Source organism: Fukomys damarensis, unplaced genomic scaffold (assembly GCF_012274545.1).
Source record: "Fukomys damarensis isolate Sample0158 unplaced genomic scaffold, DMR_v1.0_HiC HiC_scaffold_6, whole genome shotgun sequence".
Lineage (NCBI taxonomy): Eukaryota > Metazoa > Chordata > Mammalia > Rodentia > Bathyergidae > Fukomys > Fukomys damarensis.
In genome coordinates, this window is record NW_022900918.1 from 10,044,822 (window position 1) to 10,066,175 (window position 21,354).

General features: G+C 44.7%; 1 long non-coding RNA gene across 2 annotated transcripts in view; it reads right to left on the bottom strand.

Annotated features, from left to right (window-relative positions):
* Positions 1 to 16,764: 16,764 nt before the first annotated feature.
* LOC104861023 overlaps positions 16,765 to 21,354 on the bottom strand; it is an 18,196-nt gene continuing 13,606 nt past the window's right edge. The window contains exon 5 of one of the 2 annotated variants that reach the window (XR_004516096.1): positions 16,765 to 16,902. This is a non-coding gene — a long non-coding RNA (uncharacterized LOC104861023). Of the gene's footprint in view, positions 16,903 to 18,080; positions 18,728 to 21,354 lie in introns of those variants that run through there. The other variant, XR_004516097.1, reaches the window with a different exon arrangement.

Below are 21,354 nucleotides of genomic sequence, written 5' to 3' on the forward strand. Positions count from 1 at the left end.
CATTTTTTGTGTTCTGCATTGATGCTTATACATTGTTCATGGTAGGTAGCTTCATTGCTAGTATTGAGACCTCTTTAGGAAATGACTACTTTTCAGAGGTGTCTTCTAGGTATAGCTGGGTTTTGCCTTTTAAGTTTGTCCCAGGATCCTGCCTCTTCAATTTTTTGGGGACAAAATGTTGGTAGCCTGTTTGACCTAATACCCAATTCTCTGGTACTGGACTATAGTATTGTTTATGATCCCTAGACAATCTAGGAATTGGCACTCGAGGAAGATCAATTGATCACAACAATTACATCACTTTGGCTAATGTAATACAATTAGTAATAATATTAACATCAAGCATAGAATGGAAGATGACAAACTATGATAACTATTATTTTGTTACCTTTAACCATAGGTACAAGATTTATAGTTGTATTATAAAATCTAAGACAAATTGGCCAGGCATAGTGGTACACACCTGTGATCCCCGTGCTCAGCAGGAAGACTGTCATAAGTTCAAGTCCAGCCTGGGCTACATAGGGAGTTCAAGGCTAGCCTGAACTATATAGCAAGACCCTGCCTAAAAAAATCTAAGACAAATCAGAAAATTATAAACAGTAAATATCCACTCAGCGGAGCAATTTTTCCCTAGGGGAAAGAATTTAAAAGGGTTAAGAGGAAAAAAATAGAGAAAGAGATTAGAAATAAGACTAAAACACAAAGGAAAATTAACCAAGCTTAGAGAAACTGGTGAAGAAGATAGAAGGGATAGAAAGAAGGAAAAATGTTTTTAATTAAAAACAATGTTTTCAATCATGAAAAAAAATTTTGACCTAATAGCAAAATGAAAAAAATATATATATATATAGATAGATAGATAGATAGATAGATATATGTATATGTATATATATGTGTGTGTGTATATATATATAAAATTTCAAATCTGTGGTTATCTTCTGAAGTCTACAGTTTTGTTCTAGTGTTTAATTCAGGTCATGAGTCTGCTCTCACTCATAGACTAAGGAGGCAGTCAGAACCCAAAATCATACTGGGTTATCTCAGCAAGCCTGGAGAAGTACTAGGTCAGGGTGCTGGTTCTGGTGCTTTCAAATCCACAATTCAGGTGATCCTAACCTCTGGTCACCGAATTTAGGCCTGAATCATTTAGCTTGTAATACTCTGGGTTTATCTTGCCAGTCTGACCATGGTTCTCTGACCCTGGATATCTGCTGTGGTTGTCCCTCACCTAGTCATGGTGGGTTTTTAGCAACAGGATCCCTGAGGAAAAGCCAACCAACAGCTGCTCAGAGTCCTGGGGTCAATTGGCCCCTCCCTAAAATATTGTCTGGCCAAGCACCCTCTTCAGGGATCACAGCAATTGCTTGTACCAGAATCAGTCAATGGCTGTTGTAGTGCACAGCATACACTGCTCCATTCCACTGGTGTGTTTCTCCCTGGAGGCCTCTGGAGGCCCTGCTTTCACTGTGTCTCTAGATTTAATCTTTATTTCTCTCTCCACAATGCAGGAACCAGGAAAACAGAGAGAAAGTGCACACTGCCCTGTGATTTTTCTGCATTGAAGTCTGTGGGCTCTAATTTTCCCTTGAGATCCTGACGTAAGAGAGTATGGCATGACAAAACTGGTTGGGGAAGTGGGCATGATCTGTTAACTACAAGATCCTGGAACACCTGCACAGAACAGTTCCCAAAGCCCTGCACATGGACTTCTTCAAAAAATTTGAGCGGGTTTTCAATAGGCTAGCCTAGATGTGATGTTAGCCTGAACAGTGGGACCCAGCACTGCCCCTCAGGACCTCTATCAAGATTTGGATAGCATAAAAAAAATCCCAAGAAGAGTTTGGTATAGTGGCTTTCCTCATGATGTCCTGCCCTGCTTTCTCCAAGGTGGTTTTTTTGGGGGGAGGGTACTGGGAATCGAACTTGGGTCCTTGCACTTGCGAGGCAGGCCGCAACACCACTAAACTAAATCCGCGGCCCTCCAACATGTTCTTTTATCTTGCTTTTTCCTCTTTTACTTGGCCCAAGCTCATTCAAAGCCAGTCTATCTCTCACTCTTCACGTTTACGTTTTCAAATAAATAAACTTTGCCATTCTTTTTGCTCATTTCATCCAGTTCTTTGAAACAAAAAAATACCTGGTGTCCAACTCCAGGAGAGACAAGCAAACCAAAACCTAGTAACATTTATTTGTTGAGCCACTTTTAGAAGAAGCTGCATGATAACAGTCCTTTCTGGGTCCCAGGGATCCACCTCCCTCCTTCTTTTCTTGCCTAAGTTGTTATTTTCCAGGATCTCGATTTTGAATCTTGGAGAGGTTGATCTGTTGCTGCTTACTGCTCTACCATCTTCCTAGAAGTCTTAATTTTTTATTTTTATTAGTACTTGTTTGCAGTACACAATGATTATATTCAATGTGGGGAATCAGTACATTTATATAGCACATCTCAATTCTTTTTTCCCCCTTCCCCTTATAAGTTCTTGTAAAATTAATTATACATACAGATTGACAGCCACATTAACAGGCCAAAAAATATATAAACATATAAAACAATTATACTAAATTAAGATATACTTTTAGATACATTGTCCATGCTGGCTTACAATAACTCAACTTTTCCCTCTCTTTTTCCCTATTATCGTTTTTGGTTTTTTTTGTTTTTTTGTTTTTTTTGGTACTACCAGGGATCGAATTTGGGACCTTGTGCTTGCAAGGCAGGTGGCAGAACCACTGAGCTAACTCCCCAGCCCTATCATATATTCTTTTATATAAGTTTTTCATATAAGAGAAACCATGCAATATATAAGCTTGTGTGTCTGAGTTATTTCACTTACTATTATGGTCTCAAGGTACATCCATTTTCCTAGAAATGACCCAAGTCTATCCTTCTTTATGGCATTGTAGTACTCCATTGTGTATAAATACATGTTTGCTTTAGACCTTCATCTGGTTTCTTTTTTTTTTTTCCTCATTGAATTTGTTGCTACATTTTTAGGTATATAGTACAGTTACATTCATTTTTGGGATCTTGTACCTTTACATGACAGGTCTTTTTTTTTTTTTTTTTTTTTTTGGTACCGGGGATCAAACTCAGGTCCTTGTGCTTGCAAGGCAGGCGGCAGAACCACTGAGCTAAATCCCCGGCCCCTTTACATGACAGGTCTTGGTTCTCATTTTTTCCCCTTGTTCCTGCCCTACCTTCATCCCTTCTTCTGTTGATAGATTTATAGGCTGTTTCCAAGATTTAGCTATTAAGGATTGTGCTGCTGGGGATGTAGCTCAGTGGTTCTGCTGCCTGCCTTGCAAGCACAAGGTCCCTAGTTTGATCCCTGCTACCAAAAAAAAAAAAAAAAAAAAAAAAAAATGTGCTGCTATAAATATGGGTATGCATGTATGCTATACTATGATATTTTGTTTTGTTTTGTTGGTACAGGGGATCAGACTCAGGTCCTTGAGCTTGTGAGGCAGGTGGCAGCACCACTGAGCTAAATCCCCGGCCTCAATATGATGTCTTTAACTCTTTCTGGAAGATACCTAGAAAGGAATAGTTGGGTAAAATGGAATTTCTAGTTTTAGTATTCTAAGGAATCTCCATACTAATTTCAGTAGAGGTTGTACCAGTTTATATTCCCACCAAGAGTGGAGAAGGGTTCTTTTCTCTCTATAATCCCACCAGCATTTGTTATTGGTTGATTTCCTGGTGATGGACATTCATTCTGGAGTAAGGTGGAATCTTGGTGGTGTTTTAATTTGCCTTTCTGGAATGACCAGTGATGTTGAACATTTTTTCATGTATTTATTGGCTGTTTGTACTTCACATGTGAAGTATTTTTTTTTCTATTTCAGATGCCCCTTTGTCTTTCAATTTGGGTGGGTCTGATTTTTTAAGTTCTTTATATATTCTAGATATAGTCTTCTGTCAGAGGAGTAGCTGGCAAAAAAAAAAAAAAAAAAAAAAAAGGAGTTGGGAAATTACAGTATAGCAAACCCTGGCAAAGTAGACAATTGGCAATGAATGCTAAAGCTTTCAGATAAGTAGTTCGAAAGGTAATGAGAGTTCTCTGTCAGACCATAACCACCCGGCCTCACTAATCATTACCTCTCTCACACCAGGGGGAGCAGAAATGCTGTGCCGGCGGTGAAGGAAGGAGAGATGGAAAGCAGCAGCTAAACTTAAAACCTATCCCACTCCTGCAGAGTCAGTCTGTGGGTTTGCTGGCTCTCATGGCAGAAAAATAATCTTTAGGACACATCAGTAAGACGGGAGGCAAGAGTTTATTAAATTTGTGCTTGGATGAACGAGGCACATCCTGAGCCACAGCTGGGTCAGTCCAGTGGTGTTCGTACACTCAGAAGGGTGCTGGAGGATCCCTTGAGCCCAGGAGTTGCTGACCAGCCAGGGCAGCACAGCAAGACCTGTCTCAGAAAACAAAAGGAGCAGGGTGTGGAGGCGCACTCCTGTAATCCCAGCACTCATGAGGCTGAGGCAGGAGGATCGCTGTGAGTTCAAGACCAACCTGGGCTACACAGTGAGTTCCAGGTCAGTCTCAATTACATAGTGAGACCCTGTCTCAAAAAAAAAAAAAAAAAAAAAAAAAAAAAAAAAAAGGAAAAGAAAAACAGCAACACTTGTAAAGTATTATGCCAAAAACAAAACAAAACAAAACAAAACAAAAAAACAAACAAAATTAACCTGAAGCAAAACAACTTCAGGCAAAACAAGAAAGAGAAAACCAAACTGAAGGACCCTATGAGGAAGCAGTTAACCAAATTGCAGCAATTGGGTACTGGGAATGTGGATTGTTTCACTTTTTACTGTTTTTGTTTGTTTTCTGAGAGAAGGTCTCACTATATACCTTAAACTGGCCTGCAATGCACATCAATTCCCCTGCCTCAGCCTTCCAGGTACGGGATCTACAGACGCGTCTCCCTATACCCAGCAATGTTGACCGTGTCCCCCATACCCTGCAATGTTGACCGTGTCCCCCTATACCCAGTAATGTTGACCATGTCCCCCATACCCAGCAATGTTGACCGTGTCCCCCATACCCAGCAATGTTGACCGTGTCCCCCATACCCAGTAATGTTGACCGTGTCCCCCATACCCAGTAATGTTGACCGTGTCCCCCTATACCCAGCAATGTTGACCGTGTCCCCCTTACCCAGTAATGTTGACCGTGTCTTTGACTTCCTTACTTCTAGGCTTCTCCAACAGACCTGTAAAACAATGTGCTTTTTTGTTGTTGTTTTGTTTGTTTGTTTGTTTTGTTTTGTTTGAGACAGGGTCTCACTATGTAGTTGAGACTGACCTGGAACTATGTAGCCCAGCCCAGGCTGGTCTCAAACTCACATCGATCCTCCTGCCTCAGCCTCCCAAGTGCTGGGATTACAGGAATGCACCACCACACCCGGCTGTGCTTTTAAATAAAGGGAAAAAATCATGAGTTCCCGTTGACATATCTAACTAGTTCGAAAGGTTTTTTTTCCTAATTAGAAATGAAGAGACTGCAGTTCTTCAACTTTGTGTGTGTTCATTTCCTGTGTGTGAGTTCCCCTCACCACCTCAGTCCCAGGCCACTGTCCTCCCTAAAAGACAGTGGTCTCTGTCAGTCACCTGCTGCATAGCTGTCAGATTTGCCTGTGTCGCACAGTCCCTGGGCTTCCCCTCCACTGGGAGAGAAAGGTGCTGGTTTAGGGTTTCCAAAGCTTTGGCCCATGCTGTCCCTGAACTCACTGTGTGGCCCAGGTGGGTCAAAAAACTCATAGCAATCCTCCTGCCTCAACCTTGAAGTGCTGGGATTACAGGTGTACATCACCACACCCAGGTTTTTCCACTTATTACAGTAGGGTTTTGTGTTTACAATTTATTGTACAGTTTAAACAAGATATTGATAAAACTTGAAAAAACAAAATGCAATTGAGGTCAGTTATAAACTAAGGGAACAATATGTCATTTTAAAAATAAATAGAATTCAGAAATTTTGAACAAGCTGAGCACAGTGGTACACACCTGTAATCCCAGCAGTCTGAGAAGCCAACACAGGAGAAGGCTAAATTTAAATTCAGGCTGAGTGAAACCCTGTCTCAAAAACTAAAAAAGGGGCTGGGGATATAACACAGGGCAAAGTTCCTGAGTTCAACCCCCAGTGACACACACACACACACCCATTAAATGACCATTTTTAAAAAATAAGTTTCATTTTATCCCATTTCCCCTCAAGCCCCCTCCCTCCCTAAGTGCAAAAGCTTTGCTTCTTTGAATGACCATTATAAAGGAAAATTGTGTTTGCCTAAACCATGTTAAATCTTTTTTTTCTTTTCTTTCTGTTTGAAACAGGGTCTCATTATGTAGTCCAGGCAAGTTTTGAATATGTTCTGTAGCCCAGGCTAGCCTTGAACTTGCAGTCTTCTTGCCTCAGCCTCCAGAGTAGATGGGACTAAGTGGGTACAGCCAACTCTGTTTGTCGTTTTTCAATCAGAATGTAAAAATTAAATGAGGCTGTTGTTATATTTTTTTTGATAGGAGGGATCAAACTCAGGACCTTGCATTTGCGAGGCAGGCCCGGGTGCCACCGAGCCAAATCCCCAGCCCTATATTCTGTCTCGCTAATAACTAAAAATCTTGTGCTCTGTTACTAAATAAACTTAATGAAAAATAAAGTAATCTTAATGAGTGGAGTTTTTTTAATGTTTTGAGACAGGCTGTCTCTATGTGGTTTAGGATGGCCGAGAACTCAGTATATAGCCCAGGATGGCCTCAAATTCAAAGTGACGGACAAGCATGGTGGTGCCCACCTATTATCCCAGCACCCAGAAGGCTGAGGCAGGAGGATCACCATGAGTTCGAGGCCAGCCTGGAATACATATGAAGGCCTTGTCGCAAAAAAACCCAAAAATAATTCTCATTATCCTCCTGCCTTAGCCTCCCAAGTACTGGACTTTCAGGCATGCGCCACCACACCTGGTGATTTAATGAGCTTTTAACTCAAAACTAAACTTTATTTTTTCAGAGAAAGTCATTATCCTATCCAGGATGTTCTCAAGTTCCTGGACTTTAGCAATCTTCTTGCCTCAGTCTCCCAGGTGCTGAAACTATGAGCCTGTATCACTTCAGCCACCTAAATAATTTATTTTAAAATTCTAAATGTTAAATGCCTGTCAAGTAATCTAATATGATTCAGAAATAGAATAGAAAATAGCCTTTTATGGTTCTTAATGAAAAGTTGCTACTTTATTGTAGTCTTCGTTTTACAGAAAACACATTAGCATGTCATAGGCTTCTGTTTAAATTGCTTTACAGTTTTATAGTTAGTATAAATATTCTATCTCTTGTAATTAAGAAATGTGTTGAGGGCCGGGGATTTAGCTCAGTGGATCTGGCGACTGCCTTGCAAGCACAAGGACCTGAGTTCAATCCTCAGTACCAAAAAAAAAAACAAAAAGTATTGAACCAGGCATGATGGTTTATAACCCCAGAACTAGGGAGGCTGAGGCAGAAGGATCACTTCGAGTTCAAGGCCAGCCTGAACTGCACAGTGAGATCCTGTCAAAAAAAAAAAAAAAAAATCACATTAACTACTTCATAGGTTGAACACACTCATAAGCTAGATTTTGGGGGGCGGGGTTGTTTTTTGCAGTCCTGGGAATTGAACCCAGAGATTGCAGTGAGTTGCATCTCAAATCCTTCCCCTCCCCTTTCCTGAGACCTGGTCTTGCTAAATCCATAAATTGCCCAGAGTGTGTTTGAACTCAAGGTCCTCCTGCCTCAGCTTCCCACAGCGTTGGGATTACAGGCATTGGATTTTTTTTTCAAGCAGAAATTTTCATATATTCATTAGTAAACCGACATATTAGTGCAGAGCCTGTAGATGAAGAGAAGAATAAGGTTCCCAATGAGATGTGCACCCACCAGACCCGGCTGCTGAAAGCCTGGGGAATGTGGAGCAGAGCTGAGCAAGCTGAGGCCGGTCTCTGAGAGGACGCAGGGAGGCGCTTTGGATCCGCTTCGGGTGTACAGAGTGTGAGATAAAGGGAACCGAACCTTGATTCCCTGGGGAATTTGTCTTTGTTTTGTTTTGTTTTGCTTTTTATTTGGGGTTTTTGAGACAGGATTTCACCACGTAGTTCAGGCTGGCCTTGAACTCACTGTACCGCAGGTTGGCATGGAGCTGGCTGCAGTTCTCCGGCCCCGGCCTCCCAGTGCGGGTCACCCCCGGTGTGCGCCGCCACCACCGCTGTCTGGATTCTGGCTTTGGCCTGGGCGCGGTCCTCACGCAAGGGGTGGAGCAAACTCCCCACCTGCGCGCCCGGGCTGCCTGCTCAGCGGCCCTGCGCCGTCCCAGGTGGGCCCCGTGAGCTGCGGACTGACTCCGTGGCCCCTCCTTCCCTAAACCCACCTCTACCCACCTCTCCTTCCTGAGCCCCACCCCTGTCCCGGCCACTTCCTCCTTGCCGCCCAGGCCTTGGGGGAGTCCAGAGAGCAGAGCAAGGTCCCGGTCCAGATGCTCGGGTCAGAAAGCAGCGCTCAGGCCCTAGGACAATGCCAGGACGCGCGGGGACACAGGCTCTCGGTTTACAGGCTCAGAGGCCTAGTCCTAGACGTTGTCTCCAGATGTTTACTTCTTCTGTGGAGCCAGCAGAGACTCAGTACAGAGCCCCTGACGTCTGCTGACTTCCCCTAGCTCTGCGCTTAGCCCGTAAATGACGGTTTATGGCTTGCACGCCACAAATGACACCTCCACGTCTCCTGCCAGCCACGCAAATCCCGTGGATTTCCAGGGTTGCACTGGTATATGAGTTTGAAGTCATTGTCCAGATTCTGTTTTAACATCCTCAAAACAAAAGAGAGAGAGAGAGAAGTACTTCAGCTAGGTGTGGTAGCACACATCTGTAAGTCCAGCACTTGGAGTTCAAGGCCGGAGATGCAGAGCTCCTGCTTTCAAATCCCAGTGCTCCCCCCAAATGTGCTTTCTCTCTCACATAAGCCATTTCAGTGTGTGGGCTGGGCTGTTGGAGCCAGTGGTGACTGCACACTTAGCACACACAAGGCCCTGAGTTCAGTCCCCAGCCAGAGAGAAAAACCTTGCGCTCAATTATGTGCAGACTTTCCACACTGCTGGTGGCTTCTCACCCATTCCCGCCCTCACTTACTCGTGATACTTCTATCGGTCATAAATCTCAGCCCTTTTCCTTTGAGGCCTTTCCATTTGTTTCTGATCCGATCGACTTGATTTACTATTATTAGTACAGGTGGATCCTTATCATCTCGGCAGCAGCACCCTTCCAGGCAGGAATGTACTATCTACAACGCTGCCTCACCTGCTCTTGCTCTTGTTCTCCGGCCCCCGAGCATTGGTGTTGGAACTGAGGGCCTTTGTGCTGAATTACATCCGTGACACTTTTTATTTTTTGTTCTGTGACAAAGTCGGAACTCAAACTTGTGATCCTCCTGCCTCAGCCTCCCAGCGCCCTGGGATTACAGGCACATGCCACCATGCCCAGTCTCAAGCTGCTTTTCATAGGAGTTAAAGCGAGTCTCCATTCCTAGATAGCTCCAGCGACCATGTTTGCAAGACGCCCACTGCCTGTGTGACCGAAGAGGGCTGGAAAGAACACGTGTGGCACGGCCCTGCTGGTCCTCGGCATGCAGAAGGACCGTGCCATGGCCAGCAGCAGAGTAGCTGCAGCGACAGGCCGAACGGTGGCCGTGGCCGTGTTTTCACTCACTGGGGAAGTGGGACGGGGTGCAGCTCCGTGGAGGAACGTGTGCTTCACCTACAAACTGAAACTGAAAGGGTGTGTGTGGTGAGAGATTTCCAGGAAGAAAGTCAAGAGAATGACTACAGCGGGAGGCTTTATGAACAGAGTGATTTATTAACATTTAAAAAGTAATTCCAGTTGTGAGGGTTTGCTTTGTTTTGCCTCTTGGGATACGGTCCCTCTATGTAGCCCTGGCTGGCCGCAAACTTGGCAGTCTTCTTCTGAGGCGTCTCAGTGACAGCAGGGCAACTTAAGGACGGAAACAGCAGAGAAACTGAGTCGCGTCCCGAGCGGGAATAAAGAGCTGCTGTCATTTCACACATGCACCAATGGCGGTTACGTCTTCAGACTGTGGGTGTGGGGAGCGAGGCAGGCACGAGCAGGAAAGAGAACGCAAGCTTAGCATGTGCGAGGCCCTGGGCTCCACCCTCAGTGCCAGAAGATAGCCCAGGGAACTGAGACACCCACCCAGCTGATACAAAATCAGTTACACGCCAGAAAACACTTGTCCTGGGGTTCTTCAGTCATTGGTTCTTTCTGCATCTGTTGTTTCAAAACAGGTGAAATACAACTGAGCGTGTCACTGCTCTGTAAATAGTCGTTCGGAGTGGCAGACCAAGCTTGCTTGCTTTCTTTGTCTTTTGAGAGAGTCTCACTACATAGCCCAGGATAGCTTTGAATTCATGGTGATCCTCGCACCTCATCCTCCTCTGGGATCACAGGCGTGCATCACCGCACCTGGCTCGTTACAGAATGTCGGTGTGATTTTCTTCAGCATTATAAATAGTCTCCCCCCACTGCCCCACTACTGGGGATCAAGCCCGTGGCCACCAGACCACTGAGCTACACCCTTGTCCCTTTTTATTTTGAGGCAGGGTCTTGATAAATTACCCGGGCTGCTCTTGGAACTTGCAATCCTTTCCCAGCCTCTTGAGTAGCTATGACTGCAGACATGCACCCTTGCACCTGACTTTAAAGGTATTTATTGCAGTACTGGGGACTGAACCCAGAGCATTCGCCCTGAGCTGCATCCCCAGCACCCTCCCCCCGCCTTTTTTGAGAAAGTGTCTTGCTAAGTCACTGAATTGCCCAAGGTGACCTCGAACTCGCAGAGTAGTGCTGGGATCAGCTGGCATCACAGGCCGGCTAAGCAGAATGCACTGTCTCACCTGGCCGGCCGACCCAGGAGGACTGTGGCGCGGTGGCTGCGGAGGGCGTCCCTGGACCCCAAGCGTGGGTCAGCGCTCCCTCCAGCCCGGAGATGGCTTTTCTCCTCCGCCTGGAGCCCTGCTCGCTTCTCTTCCCTGCCCGGCAGCTTCCCCAGGTCCCCCCGCCGCGCCCTGCGGGTGCGTTCTGGGCTGAGCCGGGAAGGACTGACCGGGCGGCCTCCCCTCCGCGGACAGAGGCTCCTTCCGGCCCGGGAATAGCCCTGCCCGCACCTCCCGCCCAGACGCCGTCCTGGCCTCTGTGTCCTTTAGGAGAGATTGTATGCTCCTATCTGCAGGCTGTTTCTATACCTTTCCACGCCTCCTCCTGCCACCGTTCTTTTGGGGTCCTTGTTCAAACACTGCTTCCTCAGAAAAGTCAGTGGAGACGTGGGGATGAGGGACTAATAGTGGATATTTTACTTTGCGTTGAGGCCAGGTCCCACTCTAATTCAGGCTGGCCTTGAACTTGTAGTGCGATGCTCCTGCCTCAACCTGGCAGAGGGTCATCACATCTAGAGGTTTGTTTTGTTTGGGGTTGTTTTTTTGTTGTTATTTTTTGTTTGTTTTTTGTACCGGGGATCAAACCCAGGACCTTGTGCTTGTGAGGCAGGCAGCAGAAACACTGAGCTAAATACCCAGCCCTAGAGTTTTGGGGTTTTTAAAAATTTCCTGTTATGTAAAGTATTTTTTGCCAACCATGGTGCCACACACTTATAATCCCATTACTCAGGAGACTGAGGCAGGAGGATCACTAGAAGTTCAAGGCCAGTTTGAGCTACATAGTGAGATCCTGTCTCAAAAAAACAAAACAAAAATAAACGTATTTTTAAGTAACAGGTGAGCCTGGTGTAGTGGTGCACGCCTATAATTGCAGCATTCAAGAGGCAGAGGCAGGAGGATCTCCATGAGTTTGAGGTCAGCCTGGGCTCCTTAGTGAGTTCAGGCCATCCTGAACTACATAGCATGGCCATATCTTTAAAAAAAAAAAAAAAAAAGTGGGGCTGGGGATTTAGCTCAGGGCCACCTCTGCCTGCCTCGCAAGTGCAAGGACCTGAGAACAGATGAATCCCCAATTACCCTCACCCATGAGCAGGCACAACTTTCACATCCTCCTCTATTACCCCTATAACGGCCAAAGTCTTTTTCTCTCTGCAATTCCAAGTCACTAGCTGTCTACAGAATATTTTCTCCTAAAGTTTGTCATTGCCTTACGTATTTTTTAACTTCTTTAAAACTTTATTTTGACAAACTTTAAGACTTGCAGAAGGGTTGGAAGAATGATGCTCATCTCATTTGCTCTTCACCCAAATGCCAGCGTCTTATCACATTCACCTTAATCTTTTTTTGTCTGCTTTGTTTTTCCTGAAGAATCCTTTGCAATCTCCCCTTGCCTGCCCCAGATCTCCCTGATCATCTCCTCAAGGAAGACCTGGGCAAGCGGAAACGCAGTGCAAAGATCAGCATCCGAGAGTCGCATAGGTGGGGCAGTTATCTGACCACCATGTTGTGCCCAGGTCCCAACTGTCCTGTGGATGTCTTTTGTTGAAGAAGAAAAATTCAGATTTTTCACTGCTCCAGTCATCACGCCTCCTAAATCTTTAGTCCAGAATAGTTCCTCACTCTTTCTGCCTTATTTACATTTTTTGTTTTGTTTTGTTTTTTGTTTTTTGAGACAGGGTCTCACTATGTAATTGAGACTGACCTGGAACTCACTATGGAGCCCAGGCTGGTCTCGAACTCACAGTGATTCTCCTGCCTCAGCCTCCCGAGTGCTGGGATTACAGGCATGCGCCACCAAGCCCGGCTTATTTACGTATTTATTTGGGTTTTTTTGAGGCTGGGGATTTAGCTGAGTGGTTCAGCTGCCTGCCGGGCAAGGACCCAAGTTTGATCCCCATACCGAAAAAAGAAACTATTTGGGATTTTTTGAGACAGGATCTCACTGTATAGTTCAGACTGGCCTTGAACTTACTATGTAGCCCAGGCTGGTTTTGAATTTAGTGATCCTCCTGCCTCAGCCTTCTGCACACTGGGATTATAGGTGTGTGCCACCATGCCCAACTTTGGGGTTTGAACTCAGTGCCTTGGGCTTACCAGGCAGGCACTGTGCCCCTGAGCCATGTCCCCAGCCCAACTGTGTTTTACGATGTATTTTTGGAGGATGTGTCAGTTTTCTTGCAGACTCTCCCCCAGTAGTCCTCAGATCCCCTGCCCACTGGTATTCATTCTTCTGTTTCTTGAAACTCTGGTGACCGTACGTGACCCGTCTTGATGTCTTCTTCTCTCTCCAGTTCTCTGCCAGCGCCACCTCTCAGTAGCTGTGACCACTGAGCCCTCTGAGCCTTACTTCATCTCTCAAACCGGGGTGATTATACCAACCTGCTAGTCGGGGACAGGATGAAAGGAGGCAACAGGTTGGAAAGGAAATGCACCTAAGCCGGCACTGAGTCACTTGCTTTCCACGTGCTTTGGCTGCTTAGCCCTGGCCACCCGGCCACCCCTGCATAAATGCATCCTCTGCGGCCCCTGACCCCCACAGTCAGTTAAAATGCCTGCAGTTTTCTGGGCACCACCTCCTGTTGTTATTACCACTGCCACCATTCCCGTTCCTGGGCCAGAGGCTGTGGTCCCCGGGCTTGGACCCGGCCTGAGGCACCTCCGTGGCCTTCTCCACCCTACAATTCTCCTGACTTCCAGGTAAACGTCACCCTCACAGTCCAGACAGAAAACGAGCCTGGGAGCTGGAATCCAGTCCCACACTGATTTTCTGGAACATAAGTCAAATTCCCTTTTTCTCTATTAACTTCAAATCTATGCTCAACATTCTAGCCTAGTGGACTCTTAGTAATTCCTGATTTTTGTTATGTTTTTGTTTTTGTTTTTGAGGCAGGGTCTCACTATGCAGTTGAACCTGACCTGGAACTCACTATGTATCTCACGCTGGTCTCGAATTCACAGCGATCCTCCTGCTTCAGCCTCCCCAGGGATTATAGGCATGCGCCACCACACCCGGGTAATTCCTAATTTTTTTCTTGTGGTTAATTGCATGATTCCTGATCTTTGCCATTCCAGAACATTAGCTTTCCCCCTCATTGTGAATCCTGTGTTCCTCCCATTTCTTCCGATCATTGATAAAAACATTAATCAAGTACAGCATGCCTATAATTCCAGCACTTAGGAGGCTGGGTCAGGAGGACTGCCTCAAGTTCAAGGCCAGCCTGGACTAAATAGCAAGACTCTGTCTCAAAAAATATAGATATATTTTTTTATATATTTTATTTTATATTTTATTTATATATATATTTTATATTTTATTTTATATATATATAAAAAAAATTTTTTCTTTTTTCAAGTGAGAACTCAGCAGGGAGCCCAGCAGTAAAAGCTGAACATTTCCTTCTAGGTTGAAATCACTCTCTGTCATTCCTTTTTCTAAATAAACTATGAGTAAATTTTACTGCTGGGTGGACTCATTCACCTACCACTGTTTTATCCACAACAACAACTGAAGGCAGTTTTCTCTCCATGCCTCTGGCGTCCCCCTGGGCTACCAGTTTAACCTAATTTGCCCTATTGAAATCATGTTAGCCCCAAGTGATTACTGCTTTTCTTCTTACAAATTAACTCTTTAACAATCTATTCAAGAATCTTGATAGGTGTGGATTCTAGTTCCTTTCTAACAATGTCACTGACTTGCCATGTGACCTAGGGAAGGTCACCTTTCTCTTTCTTTTTTTTGAGACCGTGTCTCAACTGGGCACAATGGCAAGTGTGTGTGTAATCCCTGCACTCCGGAGGCTGTGGCGGCAGGAGGATCTTCAGAGAGTTGGAGCCACCCTGGGCTACATTGCGTGTGAGTTCAAAGCCAGTCTGAACTACATGGCAAGATGCTGTCTCAAAAATCCAAAACCAAAAAAAAAAAAAAAGAGAGAGAAAAAAGAGACAAGGTCTCACTATGTTGTTCAAACTGACCTTGGACTCACTCTGCAATTTAGGCTGGCCTCAAACACAGTGATCCTCCCGCCTCAGCCTCCCCATTATTGAGATAGCAGTTGTGCGCCACCTTGCCCAGTTTTGGAAAGGTCATTCTTTTAATTTAGATATTTCCTTCTTTAAAAAACAAGAAAACAGGCCGAGCCGAGCATTGGTGGCACACACCTGTAATCCCAGCACTCGGGAGGCTGAGGCAGGAGGATCTCTCTGAGTTGGAGACCAGCCTGAGCTACATAGTGAGTTCTAGGTCAGTCTCACCTACATAGTGAGACCCTGTCTCAAAACAAAACAAAACAAAACAAAAAAAACCCGAGAAAACAAAATCTATCATTTATTAAGCCTGACGAGTTAGCATTATTCGGTCTGGGCCAGAGCCTTGGATAGATTTAAAACCTCAACCAGACCCTGAGGCACAAAGTAGTGGAGCTGCTAGATGTATAGTCTCAAAGTGGCAATTTGGTGCAAACTCCTTATGCTATGATTTATCTCATGATACTCGACCATTAGTAGCTGTTCATCTGTACCAAAGGAGGGAAAGTGTCTGCCTGAGGAGAGCAACGTTCCCTACCCCACCGGAAGGCATCAATTCCAAACGCGTTCTCCAGGGGACACGCGGTCCTCCGTTGCCTGAGGACAAAGCAGCTCTGTCAGGTGTTTGACCCGGTCACACGCTACAGCTATTCTCAGAGATTCACAGAGATCTATCTGCGAGGACACCTGTTTAGCTCTCTTCAATCACTGCGCTCGCTGTGCAGACACATTCTGCAAAGGCTGTGCGAGGTGCCATAGAATAGTTTCCTTTTTGCTCTTTGGCACTTGAAGATGTTGATCCAGGGCTACAGGGAGACTTAGAAACATATTCTATCAGTGTCCAGGCCTCTAATGGCTCAGTGCTCCCTCATGTACAGGGGTGCCATGGGGTGCACTGTTACCCTGATTCTGCATGGCGGAAAACGGTTGAGAATTGTTAGGAATTTGCTCAGCACCTTCCAGCCCCTAGTCTGTCCTCTTCTCTTAACTCGTGTCTGTTTTCCTGCCTTTGATCATTTTAAAAGTTTGTCTGACATCGTCAAAACAAGCAACTTCGAGAAACAGACAAGGCTATATTAAACTTGCAAGAGGACCTTGATGTTACAACCGTTTTGATGCCAAACACCATGATCGGAGTTTGTCTTATTTGAAGCCATTCCTTGGCATCTGCTGTTTTGGGTTTAAAAAGGGGGATGAGGTGTGGACCCTGCTCGGCCTGACACTTGTGAGAAGCCCATCATGTCCTGCAAACAGCAAATTAGCCCCAGCCCTACCTGTTTACACAGCCAAAGTGTGTTTGTTCTGTTTGAAGACACTTCAGAAATAACAATTGTAAAAGAGATTACCGCTTTGATCAGGGAATCTGAATGTCCTTTGTTTTACCATGAATAATTGGTCTTTGTAATGGTAATGCTTCTTTTAAGGAACATCAGATCTGTAAATGCACCTTAATCACAGGCAGGCCGTTTTGGAGGGAATTTCTGACAGCAATTTATTGAAGGTCTTTTTCAGTTCTCCTTTAATTCTAATGATAGTAGAAAGATTATTTTAGGCCAAGTAGCAAAAAAGCTACAATTGTTACTGTTTTCAATAATGTTCACATGGGTCCAAAAATGTGTCTGATTGAAGAAAAGGATTTAAGTCTTAATGTTTTACTTTTCCTATAAAGCATGGAAAAAAAAGGTAAAGTTTTAATTTAACTAATGTGTACTTACCATTTATGTGGCAGCTCAGAGCATGTTTTCCCCCGACTTGATGTTTAGAAGCCCTGCATGGGAATCTGCTACTTAAATACTCATTGATTCTCTTCTTTTCTTTCCAATGCTGAGGACTGAGCTCAGGACTGAACTCTCATGTGCTAGGCAAATGCTCTACCACTGCTCTGCGCTCCGGTTCCCAGATCTTGTGTCTAAATTTGAAAAGCAACAAAACAAGCCAATCAGCGTATAAAGTACGATATGGCATCGCTTCTCGGCCTCTTGGCTAAGATCAAGTGAAGTGCGATATGGCAAAAAGAACTTTTTGTTTTTAAGTCCCCTTATTTCCATTTTGCTGCATTAGGTTGAGTTTTTGGCTGCTGCTGTAGGAAGATGCATGTTAGTGTAAGGAATGTTAGGTGTTGCTGAAGACGGGAGGAAATGGGATTGCCAAACTGCAGATAGGGTGATTTACTTAGATAGAAGGAAGGGTTTCTCAACAGCAGAGTGCAACCTTGCGTGGAGGTGCTCTGTTGGTTGCATGTTTTATGAAATGGTATGTGGCAAAGCCTGGGCGAAGATGGGGCCCCTTCCAAGGGTAGCGTTGTGACTTTGTTACAGTTCGTGACCAACTGACAGCACCTCTGCCTGGCTCAGGCGTCACCTTCCACACCTGAGAGGATTTTTCCCAATATTGTTAACATCCAAACCCATCATGAGAAAACTCCGAGGAGAGCCTCCCATGCCTGTATCTGAGAGAAGATATCGCTGAGGTTTAAACCAGACTGAGTTAGCACATTCAGTCGTTCTGTGTTTTCTGTTGGTTTCCTAATCATGGCAGCAATTAGCTGGGCAGCCTCACAGAGATGAACAATGACCTGGTCTGCAGGGAGCTGGGGACCGTGTACCTGGCTCTGTCCCCCCACCGCATGCTAATCCGAGGCCGGGCTGTCATCCCACACAATAGACTGCAAGGGACCCTGGGGGATTCGTTGTCATCACAAAACAAAAACACCTCTGCTAGGTCAAGGAAATGGGTAATGGCCCACCTGGAACTGGCCCACCTCCAGGTGGTACATTTCATTTACATTTGTTTCAAAGACAGAATGCACACGTGTATGAATACTTTTTTAATGTAGTTAATCTGTTAGAATTGTCACAGAGAAAATAATAGAACTTCTTTGGATTGTTCTTGACAATTAATGGAACAGAAGGTACTTGCTGTAAATGGCTTCTTTTTTCTTGCTGTAATGGGGAAAGCAAATTATTAAAATGGACAAGTTATTTACGTTTGAAAATAAACTGCATCTCACACTGGGAAATTGGGTTACAGGCAATTTTGCATTACAACATGAACATATTAGTTTTAATTTTCCGCAACAAAGATTTTAGGGTAATTTGCTTTCATTAAAGCGGAAGTAGTTCCTCTTCTACAGCATTATCATCCACCACTTCTCCTGTCACCATTAGAGGTTATTTTCCGTCTTCTTTTTTCTTTAATTTGTCAGAGGCGTACCCTTGCTCTTTGCAAGGCTGTAAATATCATAGCAAAGCATCCAGTAAGGGCTGAGACAGCCACTTCGCACCTCCAAGTGTTTCCCAAAAGGGGTGTGGGCCACACACCATCGCCCCAGCAAGGATGTGCACTGCCTGGGGGTGCGCCTGCGCGATGAAGGGGCTGAGCGGACCCTGTGTTTCTCTGCTGTGAAGTGTAGGTGACCACAGAGCAGAACAATTAGCAGTTACACATTAACCGCGGAGGTCAGTGCTCACAGCAAACGCAAGGCCCGCTGATCAAGCCCCAGTTGTCGTAGAAATAAATGGGTCCCTTCGGTGAGTGGCACGCATGAAGGAAACCCCTCGCTAGCGGACATCATACTACGCTGTAGCCCTCGGTGCGCTTGGGACGACTTCAGTACCATCCGTGTTTATCTTCGCCTTTAATGCAGTCAGCCGCCTGCTGCTCATCCATCCCCACGGCTGCATTCCTGCGTGAGCTCACGACGGCGGGCATTCACCCACTGCTTAACCGATCAACTAATGTTAACCGTGAGAGAAGAAAAAATGTTTTTTGAAAATGAATCTCCTATTCACCGGTGTTACAAAACTTCCTACGAACTTGTTTCCGAGCACGAGCTGTGGTTTATTTTCAAACTTAAATAACTTTTCTATGGAACCTTATCTTCCAGGTACTTCCTGCAAACTTCGTAGATTATGCAATCCAGCCCGTAAATATAGGTAGAAGGTAACTTGAATGGCTTACACGGAGTTAACCACACACATGTAGTTAAAGCGTTATCACTCTTCTGTCATAAACCTCTCCCTTTTCTTTAAGAGATTGACCACGCTATCATAAAAATGTGCTCTTGCCTGTATCTTTGCGAAACCTGAGTTCCTCAGAAGTGACTCGCCTGCCGATGCGTCCTGGTTAGGGTTAGAGTTCCATAGCAGTACAACCCGCACAAGTACTGTGACCTGTCAGGGTGGCCATCCGTGTTCGTGTACTGAGTGTCACAGAGTTATTGAGCACTCATATTAATTAACCTCTCCTTATTATAAATTTTTTTAGAGGCCTCTCTATGTGCTTTAGGCTGACTTCCAAATCACTGTGTAGCTCAGGCTGGCCTTGAACTCATGGTGACCCTCCTGCCTCAGCCGCTCAAGTGCTGGGATCACAGGCGAGCACCACCACACCTGGCTATTTTTCATAATTCTGAACAATTAGTACGTATAACCCTATGCTGCTATGTTACTAGAAGCATACATTTCAATATATTTAATCACTACAAATCAACAAGGAGAAGTGTAAAAATAGGACACTTCTTTTCTGAGACAATGTCACTATGCAGGCTGGGCTGACCTCCAACTCGCCGTGATCCTCCTGCCTTAGCCTCCAGAGTGCTGGGATTGTAGCTGTGTGCCACCACACCCGGCTGAAAATGTTTACTCTTAATCAAATACTTGTAATTTTCTAGAGAAACAATCAACCCAAAGTAATTGAAAGAATCAGATCTCCACAAATGACTCTGTGAAGCCTATACAGCAAACATCAGACTGACAATTGTGAGCTGCTAACAGTAGCCTGATATCTTGCAGTGTATGTTGCAGGGTATTAAGAAGTCAAATCCCATGACTCCGAGTCTCTAACTTTTTGAATTGGTGCATATTAGTTATAAAGAATAAAGGGCTTTATTGTGGCATTTTCATAGTACTTACAACACAGTCTGATCAAACCGCCCAGTCTGCCCTCCCTCCTCCCCCAGGCCCTGCTACCTACTCAAATCATCTCCCTTCCACTTTCTGTCTTTTCTCTCCTTTCTTTCTCCCCTCTTTTTCTCTCTTTCTCTTTCTTGAGACAGGATCTTGCTCTACAGTACAGGCCTGCTTTGAACCCACGGTATATCCCAGGCTGGCCTGGAACGGACAGCAATCCTCCCCCTTCCGCCTCAGCCTCCTGAGTGCTGGGATTAAACCTGTGGATCACCACGCCCAGCCTGCCCAGCTTTTTTAAGGAATCAATTCTTTTTTTTCTTTTTTTTCATTTAAAAAATCTGTTTTATTGAAGGGTAATTTAGCTATAAGTAACTTAAGTCCATTTATTTTATTTCAGTTTTGGTGGTGCTGGGGATGAAACCCAAGGTCTCATGCATGTGAGGAAAGCCCTGTCCCACTGCACTATATCTTCAGTCAGATGAGTCCATCTTTAAAAAATAAATTTTATTTTATCCCATTTCCCCCCAAAGCCTCCTCTCCTCCCTATGTAGAGAAGCTTTGTTTCCATCATTTTTTCCCATTTTCACTTTTTTTTTTCTCATTGAGTTTATTGGTACACTTTAAGTATAGAGTACAGTTATATTCATCATTGGGATCTTGTACCTTTTTTTTTTTTTTTTGGTTTTTGGTTTTTTGAGACAGGGTCTCACTATGTAGTTGAGACTGACCTGGAACTCACTATGTAGCCCAGGCTGGTCTTGAACTCACAGCGATCCTCCTGCCTCAGCCTCCTGAGTGCTGGGATTACAGGTGTGTGCCACCATGTCCAGTGGGATTTTGTACCTTCACATGACAGGTCTTGTTTCTCCTTTTTTCCCCTTCCCCTTGCCCTCCCTTCACCCCCTCCTCCCCTCCCCATTTACAAACACTTTATTTCCATTTTTTCATTTTCTCATATTTTTTTCTTTTCCCTCATTCCCCTTCCCCTACCCTTCCCACTTTCCCTACACCTTTAGCCCTTTTCTTCCTATTTCACATTGCCAATGATCTCATTAGGATCTTATGTACTATTACAGTTTATTCACACCAGAGAAACTATTCAGTCACACATGGGTGACTTATTTATTTCACTTAGGAGTATATCCTCAATACGTATCCATTTTCCTACGAATGACTAATTTCTCATTGTTTATGCCTGAGTAGTATTCCATTTTGTAGAAAAACCACATCTGCTTTATCCTCTTTTCTCTTTTTTTCTTGTCCCTTCCTTCCTCCCTCCCCCCTCCTCCCTTGTTCCCCTCCCCTTTTGAACACTTTCTCCCCATTTCCCAACATCCACTATACTTCTCAGTCCTTACTTCTATTAATTCTGAAGATGAAATTTCACAGTATACGAAAATTTTACATAATGATTGATCTTTTAAATTACCACCCATCATCTATGTATCTCC